This window comes from Amphiura filiformis, chromosome 1, assembly GCF_039555335.1.
Source record: "Amphiura filiformis chromosome 1, Afil_fr2py, whole genome shotgun sequence".
Taxonomy (NCBI): domain Eukaryota; kingdom Metazoa; phylum Echinodermata; class Ophiuroidea; order Amphilepidida; family Amphiuridae; genus Amphiura; species Amphiura filiformis.
In genome coordinates this window covers 42,637,639-42,660,577 of record NC_092628.1, presented here as the reverse complement: position 1 = coordinate 42,660,577, position 22,939 = coordinate 42,637,639, and the positions used below count along the sequence as shown (strand labels likewise).

Below are 22,939 nucleotides of genomic sequence, written 5' to 3'. Positions count from 1 at the left end.
GGGCTATGGTGTGGGATGAAAAATATCCCCCACTCAAAGCTGATCACTTATTATTATTTTGGTGATAATTGATAATATCACACATATCATGTTTGTGGTCCTGCGTCATTGTATGAAACACTATCTGGGATGATCACAATGCCGATTTGCCAAAATAATTAAGTGATCTAGTTTCTATTACTAACAAAACAATTTCTGATTTGATCAAGAAATTCAATATTCATGTAAAGATAGCAATTACAACCAAGGTGGTTGTCTGGATTATCTCCAGAACTGGTATGCATAGCTTTCCATTTATAGTAGGGCTGCTAAGAATACGCAATTGCGTTATTTGCGCCGCAATTTGCGTATTTTGGCTCCAATTGCGTTTTTTGAAATTTTTGAAAAAATCTATAAAAAAATTTTTTTTTTTTTTTTTTTTTTTAGCGATTTTGAATTTTTTTTTGCGGATTTGGAGAGTCCCTGGACCTAACATCAAGTGCTACCATTATTTTAAAAAATTTTAAAAAAAAATTATAAAAAAAAATTGGAAAAAAGATACAAAAAAATTTCAAATTTGTATCCAAATGGGACCAATTTGTAACTTGTGTTCACTTCAAAATCTATCTAAGATATAGACTTGTGTACAAAACCAATGCATTTTTATATCTTCAATAGACTATGCAGTGAACACAAGTTACTAAATCGATCCTATTGGATACAAACTTTTTTGTATCTTTTTCCAATTTTTTAAATCAACCACAAATGATTGCAGTACCTCACTCTAGGTCAAGGGACTCTCTAAATCTGCAAAATATTTTTAAAAAAACGCAATTTTTTATTATTATTTATTTTTTAATTTTCTAAATTTTTTTAAATATTTTTTTAAATGATGGTAGCACTTGATGTTAGGCCCAGGGACTCTCCAAATCTGCTAAAAAAAAAATTAAAAATCGCAACCAAAAAAAAAAAAAAAAAAAATTTTTGTTTTGTTTTTAGATTTTGCGTTTTTGGCGGGAAATCGCGGATTTTTGCGTTTTTTGGCCTCCAAAATCGCGTATTCTTAGCAGGCCTAATTTATAGGTTGGAACAAAGACCGTGTTGGCTGATGCAATGAGCGATATTTTTTATTATCACGGATGACCTTCTTTTCTTCATTAGGCAAAAAAAACATTATTGTGTTGTCCATCTTAAAGGCCCATTCAGTGATTTGCTCATCCGGACGATCGTAAAAATCATCAAAATTCAGATTTTGGTACCTTTGTAATTGGCATAGATGTGCTAACATAGCCTGCTAGTGGTTCGGTCGAAAGCCGTGTATTTTAGACAAAATAAAGCATTTGCATGATTCTGGACTTTTGATACTGACAGTACAAAAAGTCCGTCTCGAGATCGAAAGAAGCTCACTCTCCACGTACCAACACGCGTTGCGTATTGTTTCTACTACTTATTACATCAGTAGCTACTATTTTAAACAAAATACACAATTTTAACTCTTTTTCATATTTGAATTGACCGTTAGTTTGCCTTGGTGACCTTTAATTGCTTATTTTGTTTTCTACTACAAAATTGTAGCTTAAAAGCGTCTGTTTTAAATCAATTTAGACTCTACTTCCCCGTGTTAGAAACACTGGACTAGGAAGTTTTTCCAGTCGATTGGTGGCGCACTGTACGAAAATCTTGATTTTCCAGAGTTGAAGTAGAAAACCTTTCTAAAACTTCTGTTTTTGACTAATTTGTCGATGTATTCAGGGAAAAGTGGTTTAATGAAATTCTGTAGACTTATTCTTTATTTCTAAGCAACTCTGACAAATTTCCATTTTTTTTAATGTTCCTGTGAAATCACTGAAAGGGCCTTTAACTGACCATTAAACCAGCAAAAATTGAGTCTTTATTAATTTTTTTATTTAATTTTATTAGAATTCCTTGATTTTTTACAGGAATGTGCAAAATCTCATTGTTTTTTTCGAACAACATGAGCAAGTTCATATAAATTATAGTCGTCATAAATCTCCTACATTGTATTCAACATTTACACAGTAGTAAACCAAAGCTGTGCTCATTTGCCATGTTTTGCTTTGCGTTCAATAATGGATGGGGAATATACTCAATATACGGTAATCGCGATATAATCAATCTAATTGAAGGGTTTTTTTGGGGGGGTAGGTTTTTTTTTAATACTCTAGGACAGATGATGGGAGATAATTCCACTCTAATACCGTATTCGTCCGAGTATAGTCCCACGTTCAAGTATATTCCCACCCCCATTTTTGGAATTTTTTTTTTTTTTTAGGTCAACTATGAATGATCCTAGCATTTAGGTCTAGGTCCAGGGACACTCCAAAACCAAAAAAACAAACTTTTTTTTTTTTTTTGAAATTTGAGTATTTTTTGACATTCGAGTATAATCCCACGGTCCCCACCCCTAATTGTGAAAAAATGTCACCTAAAAAACGGGTGGGACTATACTCGGACCAATACAGTATATGTTTTGGAAAAAAATTGTATTTGTACACATTTCAGATACTCTCATGGACATAGTACTTGTGACAGTTTGCTTGTGAATATGTCTGAGTGTTACATAATTTCTTTTCATATTGCATTTTTTCTTGGATTAAAAATGTTAAAAATGCATAACATGACAAAAAAATTTTTTTAAACAAGGCCAAAAGTGTTTAACACATCTTCCACATGGCTCTGATGTCCATTGAACAGTGGACATGCCTTTTAATTTTTGAAATTCATGAAAAGCTTGTCCAAATTCTACATTTTGATACTTTCTGAAATGTGAAACCACACTTGTGACAGTTTGTTTGTGAATTATGTAGTTCTGACCAGTACATGTATTTTGTAAAAGGACAAAATATTATACAAACATTTAAAAAACAATTAAATGTTTAATTTAATTAATTCTAAGTATTTTAGCGCTTCCGGGAAAATTGTTATTAAATTTTTCAATATTTGATCTGTATAATTTTGGAATTAAGAAAAAGCAAAAAGGGATATTGCAACAGCATATACCCTCTCAATAAAATACTATCAATGAGATTCTTAATTAACAAAAATGTATTAGACTTGACATTTATGCTAGACTAATGAACAATGGAGTTAATTATGTGTACTAATGTCTTTTTCTATTTCCAACTGATGCACATGTAAATGGCACCACATTTCATTTAAGCATATTTTTAATTTATTTGAATTACTAAGAACATTTACTTGTATTTGAAGAGAGGAAACAAGTCCAAAGACCCAGGTTTCTCTTTCATATAACTTTTCTCCAAAATGTGATATACAAATATTGAATACTATCGTAATCGTTCTGTTAATATACACACACAATTCTTTTTATAACTGCCCAGAGCACTTTTAAGAAGGCATTTTGGGTGGGAACTTATTTTTCATATTGTTTACATATGCTGTGTGCAAATATCAAAACAATGTGCACATCAAGAAAAAAACCCATTTTTTTAGCAAAATGTTAAAAAAAATTATGCATGCAGGATGTTGCTCAGCCTCCTAAACATTTTTGCCTAGTTAATAAATCTTCTTTCAAGGATTGGATTTGAAAGGATTTCAAGGACCTTACGCCATCTTACTTTACATTACAGGACTACATAATTCAAAAACATGTCTGGCAACTTAGTTCCGGCTTAAGAGAGTGGATCACGTTTTTCATTTTGAAATTTTATCTAGTACCATACCAGTGAGTAGGCCTATATGGGAAAAAAATACCAGGCTTGTTTTTGTAGGTGTTCAAATTAAAAAAGAAAGAAAGAAAAAAAAAACATGCTGAAGGCATTTTAAAATTAGTTTTCACATGTTATTTATTGTCAATTAGCATTTCGACTCCCTTTCGTCAGACACATTTTTCACGCACACACCCCACACTCACCCCCACACACACACACACACACTAAACCCTTATCACTAAAAGCTTATTTCTAAAAGCAACTTGATGCCATATCCTTTTCCAAGCATATACCTTTCAGTATTCTTTGTCCTTTGAGTGGAAACAATTAACTGTGTCTGGTACATTTATACACCGATTCATTAATATTGATTTTAAAAAAAATAATAACAAAATATCCAGCATAAAAATATTATTACGGCTATAAGCATTTAAACGCATTTAAACTTACCCGAGACCCATGAAACAACTTGTTGACATTGGTCAGTTACCCAAATCCACAGAAACCTGCCATACATTTCAAATAATTTAGCTAGCATCAACTTGAGGTACCAAGCCTGGTTTTTTTAAACCTGCTCTCTCAAAATCTTCCAACAAAATATGTATTTATTTCATCATCTTTTGGAGCTTTTTGTAGCATCCTCCTATCCACATGCATAATATCTGAGAGATATTTTGTTTGCATCATGTGATGGTTGATGCAGTGCATAAATTTTTAATGGATAATAATTTTCACTGCATTGTTCCCTGGTCAATAACGAGCCACAAGTGATATGCCGTTTATTACACTGTCAAGTCTACGTCTCGTTATTTGTCAGAACACGTTGAGACCAATTCACCACTAATGCATTGAGGATGAGAATAGTCAAAAAGCACTCGAAGTTAAATTAAAAATAATCTGCAATGAAAAATACATCCCTGATCTCTCACTGTAGAGTGTATGATGTCATTGTTCACAATGGACCAATGATAAAGCGACAACTAGTCACAAATACCATGGTAATCGTGATGCATAAGAGGGAGGACCTGAATTTAAAAGCATTACACATGTATATTTCTGTGTTGGTATTCTTGAAGTCCTCGCCCAATGCATAAATTTACAAGCCAAATGGGGGTATTTATGCATGAATGCACATCAGTATTGAATAGATAAATTTGTAAAATTGATCAATAAAAATGGTAATTTGATAAATGGATATTTATGAAAGTATTGCAGCCTGCAGATTATATTATTAATTCCTACTTCAGCTTTAAAAATAATATTGCAAAAAGTAAATAAATAAATAAATAAATTCAAATAAATGAATTTAAATAAATAAATAAATAAATAAAAATAAATAAATACATTCAAATAAATATCTGATATTGTGTTCACTGCATAATCTATTGAAGATATAAAAATGTATTGGTTGTGTACACAAGTCTATATCTTAAATAGATTTTGAAGTGGATACAAGTTACAAATCAGGCCCATTTGGATACAAACTTGGGATTTTTTCAAAATATTTAAAAATCAACCACAAATGATCGCAGTACTTCGCTCTGGGTCAAGAGACTCTCCAAATCCACGAAAAAATTTAAAAAACGCAAAAAATTAGATTTTTTCCAAAATGTCAAAAAATGCATTGGAGCCAAAATATGTGAATTGCGCCGCAAATAACGCAATTGCATATTCTTAGCAGCCCTATGTACTACTTCATTCATGTTTTTAAAACAGTTTAGAACTGTGTAGAAACTGTAAAAAAACTTTTCAGGATGCCAAAAATGTTGAAAGAAAAAAACACCTTTTCCTGGAATTTCCAAAATTAGGGTTGGTATATTCATTTGTACTGTAAAACAAACAAACTTTTTCCAGATTTTCCAGATTAGGGTCGGTTGGGAGGACAAGCAAACAATTTTTTTTGGCCTTATTTATGATTTATGGATACAAATAAATATAAATGCATTTTGAAATAATATGTTTTGCAAAGTCAACCATAATTGATCCTAGCCATATTGTAACATTTCCATAAAAAATAGATTAGTCATTAAAAAATAGATTAGTCCTAGCCATATTGTAACATTTCCATAAAAAATAGATTAGTCATTAAAAAATAGATTAGTCCTAGCCATATTGTAACATTTCCATAAAAAATAGATTAGTACCGTAATTCTTTTCCATACGTCCCTCACAATTTATTTTTTAGTTTACTGTTTTAAGTTTTTTAAAAAGGCATGAGGTAACTTTTAATTTTTAATTACTTATTATTTTCTTTATTTTGAAACGAGCGGTCACAGCCCAATATCAACGGTACAATTAAGGTCAGGTTTATACATTAAAAATAATGCAGATTTTGCATGGGTACTATTTGTTTATTCAGCATCATAGTTAAAATGTTCAAAGTAAGAAGTATATCAAGTGTTGAAAATTATAGGACTTTACGAAAAAAAAAAAAAATTGTCTCTCCGAGATGTTGAAAATTTATTTTTTTGCTTCATCCAGGGGCTAAAAAAAATTTGCTTCACCAAGGTACTAAAAAAAAAATTTGTCACAATCCCAACTACCCAGCCCCCCCTTGATATCTAATGGTGCGTCCCTAAGCAAGAGTTTCCGACTAGCAATCAACATGATCACCACATTCAGAAAAACGCAGTTTAAGAGTGAAGATTGTAGTGAGTAATCAGTCCTTTATAAATGTGCTGGCCACAATCTATTATAATATACAATGTAGTAGGCTTAAACTATACATTGCGAATTACCGTATTCGTCCGAGTGTAGTCCCACGTTCGAGTATAATCCCACCCCCCATTTTTCGAAAAATTTCAGAAATTGTAAAAAAAAAAAAAAAAAAAAAAATTTTTTTATAAGTTTTTTTTAGGTTTTGAGTGTCCCGAACCTAGACCTAGATGCTAGGATCATTCATGGTTGACCTAAAAAAAAAAAATTTCAAGATATTTTGTATTTTTAATATAAAAATTGATAATTTGTATTCATAATTCATGTCATACTCTATTAATGATTTCAAAATGCATTGAATTTGAATGCATTTTGAAATCATTAATAGAGTATGACATGAAAACAAAGTATCAATTTTCATATTAAAAATACAAAATATCTTGAATTTTTTTTTTTTTTTTTTTAGGTCAACCATGAATGATCCTAGCATCTAGGTCTAATCCAGGGACACTCAAAACCGAAAAAAATTAACTTAAAAAAAAAAAATTTTTTTTGAAATTCAGTATTATCCACCCCCAACTGTGAAAAATTTTCACATAAAAAGCGGGTGGGACTATACTCGGACCAATACTGGTAATATCAAGTTATTTTAAAATAAAATGTCTATGGAAGTTAACTCAAACCGGCAGTGTATTTGTGACGTGGTATATCGAAAGCAGTGAAATCGGACATTCCTAAGCGAAGATATTGAGTTCGTAAGTTCTGGTATTACAAAATTGGAAATTGAGAAAAAAAACCCAAAAAACAAAACAAAAACAAACAAAAAACCAGACCAGAACAATTTGGAGGAATGAATTAAAGAGTTGACATGAGATTAGGAGTTAATGTTTTCTGCTGTTTCAGTGTACATGTTCTCATCGTTGATGGTTTGATGGACTGTCATGTAACATGGATGTAAGCGTGATCCTAAAAATGCATTTCACATTGACCAAAACTAATTACAAGACCTCTTCTACATTAATTGAGGCTGGCTTTCCCTTTTAAAGGGAATTTTTATTATGTAATATTTCTAGAACAGAAGTTGGTAAACAGATAAATTTGTAAAGTACGGTATAATCTCTAAACAAAGTGAAGAATTAACCAAATAAACCATTCATGATCGTAATTTAGGGATTTAAACTTTTGAAATCAACACAAGATTTGACAAACCTCAAATTTTTGGTCACAGCTTTGACCTTCAGACTGGCACGTCTAATTTTGTCTGAGATCAGAAGTTTAAAAAGCCTAAATATTATGATGTCTACCAACACAGACCGAACAGATGCTCTCATTCATAATCTTTTGAACAGCTTTTACAAATCATTTGGATGGAAATAAGTTTTCAAGATCATTATACAATTGAAACAAAACAAAACCTACATAAATTCAATATATATCTATCAAAAGTTAAAACAACCATAGTTATAGTCATGTGTAGAACTCATCGTATAAAACTAAGCTCTAAGAATGTCTTGAAAGCTATTAGGGGCTGTGCAATAATTATGAGCCCGGTGGGGTAAAATTTCCAAACGGCCTGCCAAAAACGCTTGCCCCCCCTCTCGGCCCGCCAAAAAATCTTTGCCCCCCCCCCTTTGAACATGCCAAATTTTTGGGATTCCAATTTGCAAACCTTAAATGGTCTAGATGTATGTTGCAAGCGCAGCGAACAGGACAATTTGAATATTTTAGCATTTCCGTACTGTTTTCCTGAGCCTTTTACTAAAAAGGCGCCCGATGATTCGATGAACGTGTGCCAAAATCCCTTGCCCCCCCCCCTCTCATGGCTTGCCAAAAATGTCTTGCCCCCAATTTTACCCTCCCCAGGGTTCATAATTATTGCACAGCCCCTTATGTAGGCCCTACTATCTTTTTAAAATTAATTTGAATTTTTTTTCCAACCCTGATTATTTGGCATATTTTTTTATGCTTAGAAAAAAAAACGCAATGTAAACACACCCCCACACAAAACCACAACACATCAATTACATAATAAGTAACATAACGAAAAACAATGCAAATATTTTATCTAACACATGATTTTAAAATAACTTACAAAGATAAATGCTCATAATGACTTACTGAGGTCAGCTGTGAATTGAAACTTATTAATATTACTCAGTTCTTCTTCTGGTTTGTTCCCAGGTTTGTTCCCTGAAAATGGACCAATTATCTCACTTTCTGCCCTTTTTAGGACTGGTAAAACTATTTACCAGAGTGGCCTAATTATATGGACTAGAGAGGTCTCGCTACTCAGGTCACCATCCAGATGAAGATACTATTCTAGCCTACACCACAATTCGCCATACTGCATTTTAGAAACGCTGGCTGTTAGAATAAGAAAAATATTAATTGTAATTATTGCACAGGTCACGGCGACCCTGTGACCTTTCCGGAAAAAGCCGAGTGGTAGGTTTTTCAAATAAATATTTTCTGTGTAAAAACTGCACCATCAGATAGGTAATGGAATATATGAATATTAACTGTACATCTATCACAACAATTTTTGATAACAACTTGCGTCACAATTGATCTAGTATAGAAGGTAGAGAATTTATTTCAATCTTATACGCCTTTTTTTTTTTGGAATTAGGTGAAAATTAATTCTGTAAAACTGTAATTTTTTATGTAATTTTCACATTAGACCCGACAAAAAGATTACCGTTTTGTTGTTATGATAATCTAATCTTTTGATTTCGTAAATAAAATTAGGGGTCTAATGTGGATTTAGTATGCAAACTGGAACAATCCAATGCCTTGTCAAAAGCATTTGCCTCAAAATGGAGTTCGGATGCACTTCGTAATACAACTTCCGCCACCGCGGGAAACCACATGCACAGCAGAGCACGTGGCCGATATCAAAATCGATTTTATGTATTGTGTATAGGCCTATTCATAGGACCCTCCCTCGTATTAATTGTCTCTATGCGCTTGAGAATTCAACAATATAAATAATGGTAGCTTTATATAATACACATTAATGTTTTATGCAGATGAAATTCCAAAATAGGATGTAGTAATGAAGTTGCGATTTATTAATATTATATGTTTAAATTTTCACGATGACACTATCAAGTCCTTCGTGGTCGAGCGGTCTAAGGCGCTGGTCATATGCATGGTATACGTGATAGCGGCGCAATGCAGCGTGGGTTCGAGCACCGCCTCTGCCTAATTAAATTTCCTTCTTTTTTTAAATTTCATATTTAATATGTTAGGGAAATGTGGCTGGGAGAATGTATGTATGGCGAAGAGTGGTGTGATTCTAGCCTACAATATATAAATTAACATATTGACCAGGCCCAGGCATAGGTCCTTAGACTGGAAAGTTATGCTTCCGTCAATTGCAAGCCCGGCTACCAGGGACCCGGGCACTGTAGACACAATACCCGGGACTGTCACCCTGAAATTACCAGAAAGTACGTCCCGGTACCATACCCGGGATGTACAATCAGTCGTCCCGGTAGCGGGGCCATGAAAATACTTAAATTTTGGATTTGCTGATTAAAAACATTGAAAATTAATACAGCACTTTGAAACCCGGCTGGCATGGGCGGGGACAGTACTGGGGTTTCACCCACAATTTGTGCCCGGTACCGGGACAATACCGGGGCATAGCGGGATTATTACAATTGCCTTTGGTAATCTCCCCCGCTACGTCCCCGGGTCCCTGGTAGCCGGGCTTGCAATTGACGGAAGCATTAGCATCCAGTCCTACCATTTAGTACCCATGTGGTTATCCACTCCCAAAACAATGTTATGTAAAGGTACTGCAGGAATGATGATGCAATTGTTTTGGCTTGGCAAAAGTATGCTGATCAACAGGTCTATTGACAGCTAATGACCCATAGTATCCACTCAGTCACACTCCATGAAACCACAGATAATGGAACACACACAAATAATATCACAGGGATACAATTCTAGCTCTATGATCATCTTACCTTCTACATACATGCAATCCAGGCCATTATAAAGCATCTCAATTTACTTGATCACCATCTTCCACAATTTTGACTAAAAACTCTGATGGCACAAAATAATTCATACACCTGCATGCATTTGTGGGATTTCCCCAAACAAATGCCTGCGCGAGCTGCAAGTATTTACACACCAGTACACTGCATGCATGCTGTCACAGTAGTTCATCATGGGCTATTGTGCTGTGCACACACATGTATAACACAAATAGTGCCATCCTCAGTACATGTAGTGCTAGGTGATTCTAATTAGCATAACAAAAGCACTTAAAATCATTTGTTTGGTGTAAATGTATTCCTATTAGGATGTCTGGGTTAAGTTTTTTTTTTATTATTGGTCTGAATTAAGTGAATGATAATCAATAATTTAATGAACTCTAAGTACTAAACTTGATCTTATTTTTTTTTTATGTCAAGACATATCAAGGCAATAGCTTTGGTTTGTAAAGTTAGCACCATAATCTTTTTTCAGCAACTTTTTCAAATGTCACCTGCTAATTTAACAATAAATAGTTTAGCTTCCAATTATAGGCTCTTCAAACCACATAGCCAATCAGAAATACAGTACTTATAATGATCATTTGTGATGCGATCAAGCAAAATCAGTCAGAACTCGGCAATACTGATTTTGAGATATAGCCAAACAAAGAATATATTTCCTTTTGTTTCCCATTGTTTTGAAAACGCTATAATTGCTTGTATCTTTCAAACTAGTTTTTCAATTTTCTGCAAAATGTAGCTTGTAAATGCCTCTTACTATACCATATTAATTTGAAAATTTAATATTTCTGAGTTCCGACTGATTTTGCTTGATTGCATCACATTTTTCAGCCATAAATGCTATGACAGTATGAGCCTTTCCAATTTATAACTCATCGCCGGATATCTTATCATTTTGTTTGTTTGATTTAGTTTGTATTTTTCCTCAGGTGCATGTCTTCACTGATATGACCATACAATGTAAATATTGAATCTCAGAAATATGAAAGCGGAATAATAAGTTAATCATTAATCAATTACTGATTTAACAGATCAAGCAAGATATTAGCAAAGTGATACCATTCAGTGACCACACTCCACACAGATGTTGAATATCTCATAGAGCACATTTACTTATGAAGAAAACAATGACAAATTATGCAGCTCATAACATCTGCTGTCTTTCTACCAGCATTTAACATTTTTCTTTGCTTGAATATTGAGTTCATGAAAACTTAATGAAATTGGGCTTGGACTTTCTGCATTGCAAACCAAGTGAAAATCCACAGATTCCTAAAAACAACAGACCTCCATTGGGGCCAAGTACAAAATATTAATAGGCCAAAGCCATAAAAATCATATTTGAAAAAATCTGGACATCCAGAAAATTGAAAAGTAAAAAATCTGGAAATCCAGACAAATATGGTGAAATCACACACAAGCGTTTGTGATTGGAAAGTGCAGATTTTGACATTATTATGTTTTGTTGAATCTAAGTGTATAAAAATATTGGATCCAAAACATAATAATGATAATACGTCTCGTCCAATATTTTTAAACTCATAGCTCGACCAAATAAATATGGGCTCAATCAATCCAATTTTATCACAATGCGCCACATCTCCAGCAACACCAAACAAAACTAATTTTCTCACTGTCTGTGGAGTTGTGTCTGCTGTAGTGTTGAGGACAGCCAGTGGAGGAAGGACACATCACACAACAAGTGGTTTGGTTGGTTGACTGCATTAAATACCAGGTACCTGGTACAATTTACTGTGGTACAATTGTTGATACTCTGAAGCAGATTCATCAGTGCATAAACATATTTTTAACAAAGCTACATGTAGGCATGCAGTCATCAATGTATGAGTCACCTTCACCCAGAGGCTATTTGCATTTAATATTTTCTACTGGGATTTTCTAAACAAACTCAAATCACAGATATATAATCAAATGCTTCTAAATAGGTCAAATATTATCACAAAATTCACAATAAATATTGGCTTAGGAAGATTTGCAACATTGGGGGGCTGAAACTAGAAAAAAAAATTTGTAGGTCACACTGGGGGTGCATGAGGGGTGTTTCCCCTCTCGCAGTCAGAAAATTTTGCAAAATATAGGTCACAAAGACCCATTTTCCCTCTTTTTTATCACAATTTTTTAACTTCACCTGGGGGGGGCTGAAAGGTATTCCAGCCCCTGCACCAAAATTATCAGGGCCGAAGCAAGGTTGAAAAATGTGAGGCGGCCATCACAAATATGGGCCGGCCAAATTACAAATAATATGCCCAAATTGAAATAAAGATATACAGAAAAACATAACAAATTTCTCAAAAGTGGGACGGCCATAGCATCCCCTGCCGCCCCGCTCGCTACGGCCCTGAAAATTATTGAGGGAGCTGAGCCCCCCCCCCCAAGCAGGGCTAAGGCACCCTACCTTAGCTTTGGATATTTAATTATCTACCGGGATTTTCTAAACAAACTCAAATCACAGATCTGAGCTCAAAAACTAGGCCAAATATTATCACAACACATCATTAGGCTGAGGCACATGACCCTATGTTTAGCTTTGGACATTTAATTATTAAGATTTTCCACCCGGGTAAGTCGGGTGGAAAATAAAGAAAATCATGAAGGCAAAGATAACACTAAATTGGGTGCCACCCTCCACCTAATGATATATGAATGTTCTGAAACATCAATAAAAGAAAGTAATTATATGGTTAATAAATGCGTATCACTTGTTGGGAGTGAAATTGTACAAAATAATGCATGTGATATTAGACGCATCAACATATCAGTGTACAAGTGCATAATTTTGTGCAATTTCTTGAGCAACAAGTGATACCCATGCACACAAAAAATGAAAAAAATCCCACAATTTTTGCTATTTTATGACCAAATTGTCACTAAAAATGTTGGAAAATACCCATCCGAAAGCACTGCGCATAAAGCGGAGTGCGTACGGGTCTGTGTATTATCAGTGGCGGCACCAAGGGAATTTTGTTGGGGGCATAGTGAATTTCAGGGGGGCAAAATTTGTAATTTAAGTAAAAAATTTGTTTTTACTGGGGGGCAACAGGGTTTGCATTTTTCTAACGTTTGCTCTGATTGATACTCGCTATCTAAGACTATCTAGAGTATTATATCAAATTATACTACTAATAAAGTACTGTAAATCAGTTTGCAAAAAAGAAAACAATTATAATATTACCCCAGAATTTGTAATTCCATTGATTCTCGTGACTCATTCATCATATTTCATTAATCATCAAACAGTTTAATAATACTCTGTCAGACATGCTGGTTGTACAAAAACAGCCAAGATACTGGTTTTATGTATTTTTATGCATGGGCCTGCATAGCCATAAATATTGATTATGATTAGTTTTGTTTATTTTATTGATATTTGGCATTTATTTCTTAAATTATGAAATTCCAATATTGTGTAATCTTTTAAGATGGGGCAGATGTAATTAGATAGGCTAAAATCATCATTTCATCAAAAATTATGCAACTTGTATAAAACAGGGTCGTAGCAAGCGGGCGGCCGGGGATGCCATGGTCGCCCACTTTTTGAGAAATTTGTTATGTTTTTCTTTATATCTTTATTTCAATTTGGGCATATATTTGTAATTTGGCCGCCCCACTACGGCCCTGGTATAAAAAGCGTGCTTATTACAACAAGAAGCTATTATTTTCTTTGTTTACGAACCTGTTGACATGACGTTTTTCACACATTTCATTTTTTCACCAAAAGTCGATATTTGAACAAATGCAGCTCCTAAAGTATACCCCCGGCCTATAGACCTAAAAGTTGGCATTATGTTCTTTAGACCATTAACTAGTGCAAGAACCTACTTTGAAATGCTTCTTGGATATTGATAAAATCAGATGACCAAATATGCCAAAATTGGTACACACAAGATGTCATTTTATCCCAAAATCATAGGTGTTACACCTCCTACCCCTCCTGATATTATTGGAAATAGGCTTGTGCACTAGATCTTTTCAAGAGCTTTATTTTGACACCTCAAGTGTCTCAATAGGATAGTGGAGCTACATTTTTTTTTAACGGCTAATATTCGCTAATTAAATATGCAAATTAGCTAATTAATATGCATAAAATTTGAATTAAACCTGTTTTTCAATTTGGCCAAACACTGAGATTTAGGTCTTTCTGGCCTGCACAATTATAATAATTGCTATACATTCCAAAGACAGTTTTTAATAACCTTCCTTCATGCCACTTGAGGTTAACAATTATGCACAAATCAATTGTAGTCCCGGCCCCCAGGGGCCGGGGATAGCGGGGACCTACCCGGGGATGTAATTTTGGAAACTGTTACAAACATGTTACAGTCCTGGCTTAGTCCCCGCAGGGCGGGGCACTATTTCCATGTACATCCCGGGGTACATCCCCGGCCAAGTCCCCGCCCCCTAGCCCCGGGCACCATGTTCGAAGTCCCCGCATACTCCCCGGCCTTAAGGGGCTGGGACAGGCTCTCAATCTTGTGATTGCGTCGATCAAGAACATCAACTTGCTGATGGCCATAGTTCTTTGCACTGCATATTGCGTCTATCGTTGATGATGAAAATATTTTTAACACTACTTAAAATTGTCTGTATAGAAATGATAGAACCAGCGCTCAAATGATGGATAAATGTGGGTTTCCGCCAAACATTTAGCCTACCAGTCTGTGTTTTCCACCAATTTTTTCTGTTCGTTATTTAAGGAAAAATTAGCACCTCGATGCAAACTTTTTTTATTCAAAACACTCCACTATTTTGAATAGTACGACGACACAGGGGTTTTCCCTTATTTTCATTTCAAGGTTTGCCAAAACTTTTTGCAGCCCGGTTTCTCTAGTGCAATAGGCCTATAGGCTTTATAAATTCATCTATTTCCATGGCTTATTTAAGGGGTAAAAGCCCCCTGGGGGGGCACTCGACTTTCGAAGTGACGGGGATGTGTGGACAGCAGTTCAAAACTAGAGGTCTTTCGGTGAGAGCCTAGACACCGAAAAAGTGGGTCTTTCCGTGAGACGGGGGAAAATAATAACAGAAAGCATCTTGTATAGGCCCATTCTTTTGCACCAATAGAGCTAGATAGTTCGGACTAAATACCTTCAGAAGACATAGCATTAATATGTAGCAGTTTTAGATGATTAATAAAAAATACACAAATAAAACAAATTATTTAATAGGCCTACAAGATGGTCCGTTTCCGACATATTTTTTCCTGACTTTCGGATCGTGCATGTACATTAATATTTTTCATTATAACATGCATTATAGCTCTATTTGTGCAAAAGATTAGGCCTATAATAAGATTGGTTTCCGACATTGTTTTTGGATCGTGTATGCACATTAATATTTTTCATTAATGACGGAAATATGGCACGTCACATTTTTTTTAAATTTTGCATGGAATGCGGGACTGGGGGACAGTGCAGGTCTGTATTTCGCCAAATACGAGCAGTAAAAATCTCTGAATAGCCTTTAATATTTTTAATGCATATCAAACTTTTTGAAAAACATACTTTAGGACAAAAATCCATTATCCGTACTCCGTATTCTTGACCATTTCCGCACTGAAATACGGAAAAATCGTAGAGCCTACTATGGCAACCCTGGCTGTGTTGTCTGCTTCTCTGCCACTGTCTGAAAAACAAAACCATGTGAATCGGTGCTCCTATTTTGATAGGAAATGAACCAAATGACGATCGCCTGTATTTCACAAGCTAAAAACAAAATTATCGAGAAACGTGTAATCCCCGGGTAAATCACTAGAACAGGCTAGTGTTTCCCCCGCATATGACCCGGCACAGTTGTGAGTATTCTTCTATTACGTCCTGGGTACACTCCCGGGGTAGATCCCGGCCTTACATCCCCGTACACGCCCCCTTGTCATTCTTTTTTCAATTTTAATCTATACCTTTATACAGAGCTGGATAGGGAAAAATTTTTTACTCATCAGTGAGGCAAAAAATTTTTCAAAAACTCCTAGCCCCCCGATAATATCTAATGGTGCGTCCCTTAGAAGCTGTAACTCAGAAATTGTAGATTTCAGTTGATGCCAGAAAGACGTAACTCAGTATTAAAAAAGAATATATATACTAAAAGAATATCTTAAATTACACTATTCTTATCATAATTGACATTTGATATACCGACTGATTTTGAGTATAGTCCCACCCGTTTTTTTTTTATAAGTTTTTATTTTTTCAGTTTTGTAGTGTCCCTGGACCTAGACCTAAATGCTAGGTTCATTCATGGTTGACCTGAAAAAAAAAAAAAAAAATTTCAAGATATTTTGTATTTTAATATGAAAATTGATAATTTGTATTCATGTCATACTCTATTAATGATTTCAAAATGCATTGAATTTGAATGCATTTTGATATCATTAATAGAGTATGACATTGAAAACAAAGTATCAATTTTCATATTAAAAATTTTTTTCTAGTTTTTTTTTAAATTTTTTTTTTAGGTCAACCATGAATCCTAGCATTTAGGTCTAGGTCCTGGGACACTCCAAAGCCGAAAAAATAAATAACTTAAAAAAAAATTAATTTAAATTTCTGAAACAAATTTGGGGGTGGGACTTTACTCGAAGGTGGGACTATACTCGCGTCAGTACGGTAATACTATTAATAGGACAAAACTTGAGTTAAATCAGACACTAAAGTAATATCATAAGCAAACACCAATTTCAGCAATGGTCTTATTGATTAGGTAATAATATCATCAGCAAACACTGATATCAGCAATGGTCTATTGATCAGGTAATATCATCAACAAACCCGACATCAACAATGGTCCTATTGATTAGGTAATATCATCAACAAACCGGAGGTTAGAGGTAATATCATAAACAAACCGGAGGTTAGAGGTAATATCATAAACAAACCCGAGGTAATATCATCAACAAACCCGATATCGACAATGGTCCTATTGATTAGGTAATATCAACAGCAAGCCTCAAAATAAGCAAATCTGGACCAGGAGCCACACATTTGGAAGAAGCAGCTCCCGGTCCTGAGATTATCTAGTGAACCAGGACCAGGAGCCATTTTTAAAGAGCTAAGAGTCATTTAAATTTCAATTGTACACACTAAATACAAAACCTGCTTTAACTACCAGGCGCTATTTAAAAAAAATGTAGAGCCTCGTTCATATGATTTTGGTGTGGACCAGGAGCCAAAATGTTATGACCATTGGGTAAATGGCTCCTGGGTGCCTGCTTATTTTGAAGCGTGATCAACAGCAAACACTGATATTGGCAATTGACAATTTTGTTCCATGAAAAGTGTCCCTTTTTGTGGTAAATATAATCAGTGAAAAGGGTTGAAGACTTTTTTTATGGTAGTCTGTAGATCAGTGAAAAGGATGCCTGAGACAGAGCCAATGCAAAGGGTCCCCTTTTCCTGAGACCATAATACCTAAATTAGGTATTATGGTCTCAGCCTTTTCAAAGGAATGTCAGTGATTTAGTGTTGGTATTTGAACATAATGTACTGTAGGTCAGTGTTTTACATGTATGTTGGAAATATGAGGGTCTGCAAGTTGGTAGTGGTAAGCAGTGGTCGAAATAAGCACTTATCCTCTTGTCCTCTTGTCCAAAAATCACTGGGGACAACCATATTACCGTATGTACTTATCCCCTGGGCAACCACTATATTTTACCTCCAAAAGTATGACACACTTTGGGGACAACCAAAATGTACTGAGGACAAGCAGAATTTATGCTTTAGGTATCCTCGGGATAACCTCCATATTTTCCTTATTTCGGACACTGGTGGTAAGTGGTAACAATTGCTAAAGGCTTTCTTTTTTTTCCCATACATGTGAATGCATCAACCACAGCGTTCGAATTAAGCGGTTTTCCGGTTGTCTGTGACAACCAAAATAATGATTGGACAAGTAAAAGTTAAGAAGGCATTTGTCCGATGGACAACCACAGAAAAAGTTGTCAGTGTAATTTCATAAGCTTACCACAGCCAATTCATCAACAAAAATCATGATAACAATGCTGATAAACTTCCATTTAGTTCTTTTTTTTCTTAAAATTAATCCTGTAAATCCCATTTTCGAGCACCGATCGTCGATATGCCTGCAGCTCAGTCACTCGACAGATGAGACAGATCAATATGGTAACGAAATACACATCTACAACGGGTTATCAAATTATTTTATAATCATCGTTTGTTCACAGTTCTAATGTAGTACGTTTTATCGAAACCAATCTGAACTGTGGCACGCTCATCGAGGCTTTCACATGTCCGTATGTTGGGGCATCGTTTTGGTTTTGGGCATGTTTGGCTTACACAAGGTGTTACTAATAATAATTTGTCTGAAGTAAAAGTTGGTGCTCAATGAGTGACATTGATTTTCAGGGGGATCAAGTTATGACTGAAATAATAAATTGTAATTTTTGATCAGTCCCCAGAGGCCAGAGTAGCTAATTGAGTTCAGACCGGCTTTATGAGAAATACTAATATCAACCAACTGCAAAAAATTGGACAATAAAAATAAGTTTAAGTTTCGGACAGAAGCCCCCCCGTATGGTTTTCATTAATTTTGGGAGACCTATAACTTTGTTTAGAACCAAGATATAGGTTTGATTTTAGCGAATTTGAAATCTACACCAAAAAAATCCTAAAGTAGAGCATTTGAAGTTACAGTGCGAGTTGTAAATAGGTTTAGTTTGCAAAAATATTAAAACCTGTTTTTCTCTAAATGGCATTTCTTGAGTTAAGGCTTTCTGGTTCTCAACGCTCGACATACATGTACATGTATCATTGGAGCTCGTTTTATAATCCCCTTTCTGGGGACAATTAGCACTGTGGTTTTTGTTTTTTTCCAAAGTGCTCAAGGAAAATGAGGCTCCTTTTTCTTCAAATGTGAGTTCTGAGTGTAAAACCCCCCACATAGCGGCCACAAAAAGACTGAAAGTGATCTTTCAATATTCCCTAATTAATTTATCTGTAATAAAGTTTGTAATAAAGTTTTCCTTTATTCTGCTTTTGTATGTATGCTTGCCTGGATTATAAATAAATCTAAATCAAATCAAATCAAATCCTATTTAAAGACTTCCGAAGTCTTAATTTGTTTGAAATATTTATAAAACAAGAATCAAAAATGTCTCAATGTAATTTTTTTTAAATTGCCCACTCTTTGTTATTTCTAATTTTGTTTTAAAATTAGGGCCTTAATTCTTGACTTTTAGGAAATTACTTTTTTTTTTTTTTTTTTTTAACTATGGGGAAAAAATATTAAAGTCAGGTTTGGTTGAAAAGCTACATGTTATATTCCAGGTCATGATGTTAAAATCTACAATGTATACATTTCACACATTGCACATAGAGGGCAGCACTGCATGGCTTCAGCCTAAACCAGGTGGCATAGGATGTCACACAGTTTTATTTTATATGGGAAATTCCCATTTAGTCTTGTTGTAGTTAGTTACCAACCTCTAGGAGTCAGTGAAATCAGGCAATTACAACATACAAGTTTGATATTATTTTCTAATTTGCCATGTGTAAAAAATTTATTGCTGTCACATTAAAAAAGAAAAAATATATAGTTCCAAAGGTCACACATGCAATCAGACTGTGCCAGTGTGCCTGATCAACTGCAATGTATTGTACAAAACTGGAAATGTTGTAATCAGTGAACTGGAAAAGCTTTGACTCTCCACAATCTATGAATATTATTTTTATGTCTGAAACCACATTGTAGGAATGTCAGCTGAGTGTGAATGTCTAAAATAATTGCATTTACCACAACAGGGTTGCTATGAGGTAACATATGACAACAAACATTTGGTCGGTTGTCATTGATCTTTGTCTGGCAGTATGCTGCACCCACACCATAACAAACATTATTTTGGTCGGCAGTTTTCATTGTTCTTTGCCTGGCAGTATGCTGCACCCACACCATGTTTTCCCCAAGTGCTTACTGTGCTAACTCATGCCAAGGTCATGTGCTGTTGAAGTTCGCCAAGCATGATAAACTTTGCTGTAACCTCATCTACCTGGCACATGTATACTAGTCCCAGTCCCACGAATAGGACCGTTTTTTTTCTTAGCTACCAACTATACTCATGCAGACACTGATCAACAAGAAAGATTGACCGCGAAAGTCCACTAAGGGGCTATTATTTTCTTCGGAAGGAGGGGTCCCAAATATCTGGGGGAGGTCATAAATTTATTCACTCCATGAGGTAACTTCTTTGGATTCAATAAAGGCATTCCAAGTGTTTGGGTACATTTCCCTAAATAACTGAATACCGTAAACCGGGCTACTTTGCCCCATTTTTTGGATGTTGTGGTGCGCCCTCTTTTTATGTTTGCATGAATTGTTACATAGGTGTTATTAGGAAAGTTATATACCAGTGCATTTTGCATTATGAAAACCATTGGGGCACTCTGTGCCCCATTTAAAAAAAAAAAACATTGGGTGGCAAAGTAGCCCCATGGGTCGGGGCTACTTTGCCAGGCCTACTTTGAAGCAAGTTCAACCTATGATTAGGGCTTCTTTGTCACCCTTTGGTTTTTTTAAATATAATAAGGTTTCTGAATGCTTGTCAGGAAGAAACCAATTTACTTAAGCAGAGAAAGGTTATCGCCCTTTTGGCGACCTCAAAAAAGGTCATCTTGCTTCGACCCGGTGAGATTGTCATATGACCTGTTTGGCGCGTGGGGGCTCGTGTAGGTTGGTCCAATCATATTGCGTGTTCTGGTCGGGTCGTTGCATGGACCAATGGGGACAGGCCTTTCAAAGAAAGGTCGGCTCGGGTTTTTCCCCGAAAAATCACATCACATTCAGATTTCATCCGATAAGGATCCAAAATATTTATTTTCCCACCCCGCCACTCCCAAAAATTGGTGTTTCGTCATGCTCGGATCTCGTGTTCATTTTTTTTAAAGAAGGGGCAAGTTTAGAAGTGGCGACAGTGGTTCATGAGGAAGTTTTCGCATAACATTGCAACAATGTGAGCGAAAAAGTAGCATCTTGTAATTAATAAAAAATTATTCGCTACAAAGGACAAACGCTTATATTTGTGTTAAAAGGAGTAAAAATGGTAATTAAAGCTACAATTATTTTCTCATCTTCCTTAAACAAGACATTAATTATAGTAGGCTTCTTTCGTTAGGTTTTCCTACAATGACGCTTGGGAGTCTTGTCGCAAGCTCCAACCATTGCATGGAAATATTTTGTGTCTACTTAATGTGCAGTTTAAGAATTTTGAGAGGAAAATGATGTAGCAAAAATCAAATAATTTATATTAAAAATAGCCATATAAGGCGTACATTATGGAATAAGATGAAAAATAGTAAATTACAAATGTTTATTTTTATACATGTATTCATTTATTAATAATATTTTTCTAAATATAGACAACTTGGTCTTCAAGGATGCTCGGGAAAACTTCTCATGAGCTCCAGCCAGTTGCAAGGATGATCGTGAAAACTTCTCATGACCTCCAAGAAATATTCAATTAATTAATATGCTTCTAAGGCTTCAGCTTTTTGCTTATTTTGCTTTGCTTGTAAGCAGGTTCCCTTACAGCTTCTAGCGTAAATCACCCTAGTCACACATATGCATCACTTTTAGGCAACTCGTCTGGGAGGATTTTGGGCAGCTTTTCCCCCATTATTGTCTCATCATGTGTTTTGATTAACTTCGAGCTTCCCCAGGTTTTGGCCTCGTATCTCACACAGTCCTGTGATATATACCGGTATCCTTATTTTATATTCAGATGTGCCATCTATTAATATGCTTATTGCTTGCTTGCTGAAGCCTTAGACAATTTTGCTTGATAATGTTGTATTAAATATCTTTAAAGGCTTATTCATTGATGATGTATTTGATTCGCATAAGCAAAATAAATGCGATCCTATTGGATGGCTGATATGTGTGGCAAATGTGATTTCCGTTTGGTTTTTCCTTTCTATGTCTATGGGTAACAGCAATGATAAAACACCTATCTGAACAATCTAGAAGTCAATACATTGGGTGGCAAAGTAGCCCATGGTAATGATCCGATCTGACCTGAAATAATAAGAACTATTAGTATGGATAACCAGTGGCGGCGCCACGGGGGGGCATGGGGAAAATGCCCCCAGTCAGAACTCTTGCCCCTGTTGCCCCCCAGAAAAAACCAAAATTACGAAAATTTCCACTTTTTTACGGTAATTTTACTTAAACTTTGTTGATTTTGCCCCCCCCCCTGAAATTCACTTTGCCCCCCTAATGCCCCCCCGAAAAAAATTTCCTGGCACCGCCACTGTGGATAACTCTGAAACACCCTTTGAACCATCTAACTTATAGATTTCATTCTGGTTTGAATGGTATTCCAGAATTAATCTATAAATCTATTTGAAACTGTCGGCCTAACATATGAATTAGGGTGGCAAAGTTACCCCGATATGGGGTGGCAAAGTAGCCCCAACACTTCACAAGGCTGTGAGGGTACAAATCTACAGATTGAGGGTTTTGATATTTTATCTCAGTAGTAATAATAAAGTATCAAAGTATACATTGGGTGAATTTGTAAAGTCAGTACTTACGGCTGTCACACTCGGCAGTCCACGCTTTTTAATGCGTGCCGGT

At 35.2% G+C, this 22,939-nt stretch overlaps 1 protein-coding gene across 1 annotated transcript in view; it reads right to left on the bottom strand.

Moving 5' to 3' along the window:
• The window catches only part of LOC140147289 (uncharacterized), a 40,815-nt gene that overhangs the window by 1,988 nt on the left and 15,888 nt on the right, over window positions 1-22,939 (bottom strand). The gene's annotated exons all lie outside the window — the stretch shown is intronic.